The 4,542-nt window shown below is 38.3% G+C and overlaps 1 long non-coding RNA gene across 1 annotated transcript; it reads right to left on the bottom strand.

Moving 5' to 3' along the window:
* Positions 1–1,009: 1,009 nt before the first annotated feature.
* On the bottom strand, positions 1,010–4,251 carry LOC146698200 (uncharacterized). The gene is made up of 2 exons (XR_014922887.1): positions 4,124–4,251; positions 1,010–1,386 (listed from the first exon to the last, which is right to left on the bottom strand). It is a non-coding gene; the product is annotated as an uncharacterized LOC146698200 (long non-coding RNA).
* Positions 4,252–4,542: the final 291 nt, after the last annotated feature.

Genomic DNA, 4,542 nt, shown 5'->3' on the forward strand with positions numbered 1-4,542 from the left:
CCTCAACTACTTACTTATAAACAAAGTGCTCTTTCATGCTGAGGGAACCACAGAATCTGCCTACTGTGCACACTTGCTGCATCATTACTACAAAAGCCGATGCAGGTAATCGTTTACACAATGCTGTAAGTCAGTACTGAGCGGGGATATTGCAGCAATTTGTGTCTCAGATGGCACGAGATATTCTTTGCATGCCTTGCAGATATTCTGCCCTTATGGGATTTGAGGGGGAAATAAATTTTTAATTACTTAGCAGATCATTTCCAAAAAAGGTAAATTATAGGAAGGAGGCTGCTCTCAGTCAGCATGGGAGGCTGAAAACTACTCATCTGACATCAAGTCCAGTTCCTTTCTTCACCAAAGGCTCCCAGATCACCCCACATACTGCCATCAGCTATTACAGTACATAAGCTACTGTGTAAATGAATTAGGCTAGAAACTGCAATACCTACTTTTGTTTTGACGAGCTAGATGAATGTGTGCTATCCACGAAAGCATCCAAATCTCTTTTTTTTGGTCTCTTGATAAATTGTCATCACAAACAGCAAAGTCAAGCTTAAATGATTTTGTAACAGCAAGTCTGAACTTATTTGTGTCATTTTCCAGTCTCATCAAAAAGACAGGTATTACACTGCTTCACTGCAAGACTAAGGAGACTAGCATGACTTGAAGTGGTTCCCTTTTTTTCCCTTCAGGCGTATCTCATAAACGAACATTCTCCAATTGTCATGTGACCATAAAAGGCCCCCTGACACTGGGTGAGTCATTTAGAGCTGAAAATAGAGGTCAATTCAAGTACTTTATATCCTGCTGAAAATTGTCTCAGTGACCATCTTTGTTACTCTGTTGATGTCCCTGTGCCTGGAGCCAATTCTCCTGTGTCATGTGACCTGCTGAATGCAGTTTGTGTCACATGGATGGACTGAATTTTATTTTTACAGCCCAGCAGGCTCTCTGAGAAGACTGAACACACCCTAGGTTAATATCCTTACAGCAAGTCAGAAAGGGAGAGAAAAACAAGACTGGAGGATTTATTTTTGTTCTTGTACAACAAAAAATAAAGTTTACAATTTGGCAGTTACCAACAACCAGACAAACAGAATGGGGGCGCTGTAGCCCCAGCTAGGAGCTGATTGTATCAGGGTGATAAAACATGTACAATTAGCTAGAAAATAATTAATCAATTAATATGCTCGACTTATCACACACACCCCGTCAAAAAAAAAATAAAAATCTTCTGAGAGCATTAATGTATACCACAACACAGCACTTGTACAAGTGGGAAAAAAAATGGCTGGAGAGCAGTAGGCCGGGTTCGAGTCCAAACCCGTGGCCCTCTACACCCCCACTTTCTTGTCCATCTTCACTGTCCCTATCCAATAAAGGCTGAAAAAAGGCCAAAAAAATAATTAGAAAAGGCTTTTTCATGACAACTCATTCAAACAAGCCATCTTTTTCCAGTTTTAATGTCATAAACATTTCAAAAGCTAACCAAAGTCTATAGTTTGAGATGTAGCTCTTGTTTTTGTATTTAATTTTCTAATTATTGTATGGTCTGACCTTGGTGTAAATTTGCTGAGATATGTCCACTCTTGGGAAAACTGGCATTGTGTTGACTCGCACTCGAATACTCCACACCAGCAAATTCCCAAAACATCTGCTTTAATAGAGGTGATCACACTCGTGGATGCTCTGTCAAGTGTATTTGATTAACAGCACCTGATTGCCACCCTCTTAATTCTTATGGAAGTAGTAAAGCTGTGAAAATGCTCTTTTTCACATGCCTGTACACAAAAGATGGATGTAACCACTATGCTAAGTCAGCATTTGGTTTGTGCTCTTTCGAAGTCTTGGGTTTTGCATTTTAGCCAACATGGCTTTAAGTTCTAAAGTTGTGACAAGCAAGGAGTGGATCTGACTAAGAATGAGAGGATTCCACACCCATACAGCGGTGATTTGTCAACCACAAGGTAGCCACGTCCTAAAGCATATCCTGCTGTATCATCAAGTTTACTGTAAATGGGACTAAAACTTTAAAAATACACATTATGACATTGTATAAAAAAAGACTGTGAGAAACAGACTTCTTTGCATTGCTTCAATTGTTTTCAAATAAAGAACATGATGTCAGCATCACTCATTCTCTCAGAAGTTAACAGGTACCCATGAAAGGATGCTGCAAAACAGAAATACAGCCTGTCAGCATGGCAAGTTCTAGTATGATTGTTTTGCTGTATAGATGTATAGATAAAGATTTTCCACAGACTTGCCCACTTCCTAGAGGAGAGTTCAACATATGAAACTTTAAAAGGCACATCTCAAAGAATGGCTCATGTCAAACCAAGTCTGTTATCACTTTCAACTTATTTTAGTATGGTAAATTGTTCATATTTGTTTACTTTATCTCCACTAACGTGGACTGTTCTTGTTGAATGGAAAGGAAGAAAGAGGTGAAAGATTTTAGACAATGCAGCTCCCAAAGGAACTGCTGAAGTCAGTCCTTATGTACATTTAAAGGAAGCCATCAGTACAGATCCTCAGATTGTGACCAAAAAAAAAAAAAAAAAAAAAAATCTCACATTTTCAAAAGTCAGAACATCAGCAACCAATTTTAAACGCAACACTGAGTTGGAGCATCTGGCTAGTGATTGATGATAAGAAGTAATCACTACCAAAGGATAAGATCATGCAAACAACTAACAGCTGCAGACATTCTTATAGAGCTGAATTACATTTGTAGGCTGGCCTGCTTTCAGTTGTTCTGGTTTATGCAACATTGTTTAAATGCTAAAAGACAAAAACACTTAAAGTCCCCTGTCTGTGAAGCAAGGGCTCACACGGAACAATAAAGAATAATAATAATTTGAACTAGTCAGTCTTTGAAAATTTAGTTCACTGTTTATAAACTAAGTGAACTGAACTTTAAGTGTTTTCCAAGTGTGAATTTAAATGGCCATAAAGGTGATGATAATCCATTCTAAGTAAAGCATGGAAATGGGGCCACAGTACACAGGCATGTGCTCAGTGTTAACTACATGTCCAGGTGTGCCCCAAGAGTAATGGGTATCCTGCTGCTAATGGCTGAAATGACCATGTGTGTCTCTTCAAGAGCTATGGCTGCAGACAAAGTGGCGTTGCTCCCAAAAATTTCTTTTTAGAGGTAGACAGTGAGATTCTTCAGTGCAGAGGCTTTGAGTCTACAACCTCAATCACTGCCCACCTGTGTCAAAGAGGGCAAAAAAGCCACTATCCTAACACTGGCTGCATCACTTAACAAGACTGTGCTTTTAGCCCTGTTTCACCAAAGGAGGACAACCAAGCATTCTTCTAGGGATGTTCTGGTGACTATTTCCTTAGTTGCATAAATGAGAAGGATTCAAATCAGGTTATGTAAGGAAAACTTTTAAACAGTCCAAAATAAAATAAAAAAATACTGTCCTCTGTGTCCACTCTCCTTGTCATTGTTTGTTCTAGTATAATGTGATCACTGTTTTTGTCCTTGTCACATGACCTGTAAATAGTGTCTCTGTATGTTTTTACTAACTTGTGTTTAACACCAACCTGCCAGAGGGTCTGCAGATGGAAATTAGCCCAAGGCTATAATCTGGCATATTTACATTTGTTAAAATGTTCATTAATATGTATTGCCCCTCTTTCTAAAAAATAAATAAATAAAAAACAAGAACAATTTATAGTTAGAAAATAGTTATCCAAACAAATACTGCAGGAGAATTTAGGAGCCAAATGAAAATACACTGTCTTCATCATTTCAAACAACACTGCATGCACACACTGCTGCTGTCACTTATTGAAAACGCACTATCATAGTGTGTTGTTGTGTTGTAGTGCAGTTTGCACACTGAGCTATTCACTATAAACGACATGGAAATGCCACAGTGTGATACTGCGTTTTGAAATCTCAATGTTACCATTTTAGTCGTCACCATGTTTTATTTGTTAATAATATTTGAAGTAATATGAATATGAAGTAATAATATTTGAATGAGAGTGTGAAGTGCTAAGGCTATAGTGTTGTTAGCGAGCAGCACCTGCTATGCATGGTCGCATATACCTGCTAATTAGTGCAACATAACAGCTACTAAAATACTAGAATTTCACTCACCAAAACCGAAGCACAAACTTCTTGGACAAGCTGTTGAAGATGACAAGTCATATTATTTTTCAGATAATTCCAAAAGAATGCACCAAAGCTGCAGCAGCACCACAAAGGTAAGACACAGGTCCGCTTCAGTGACTTCAATCAGCCCAGGTGTGGCGGCAAACCTGTCCGTGAGAGAAGCCACGCCCCTAAAACCTTTATCGAATCTAAATGGATGAAAATTGAAAATTGTAAATTAGGACTAATCTAATGAATAATCTGGTAGGCTTAGACCCCTGCTAAATAAAGCTTCCAAGAAATTAAAAAGTGATCATTTGGATGTATAGAAAATACAAACTTTGCTTGGCCTACAAGCAGAAAACCAGAAAACTTCCAGTACCAAAAATCTTTATCCCTGCCTACAGCGAAAAACTATGCAAAAT

Source organism: Copadichromis virginalis, linkage group LG11 (genome assembly GCF_057382275.1).
Source record: "Copadichromis virginalis isolate Kocher_CV1m ecotype Utaka linkage group LG11, C_Virginalis_male_GT1.1, whole genome shotgun sequence".
NCBI classification, from domain to species: Eukaryota; Metazoa; Chordata; class Actinopteri; order Cichliformes; family Cichlidae; genus Copadichromis; species Copadichromis virginalis.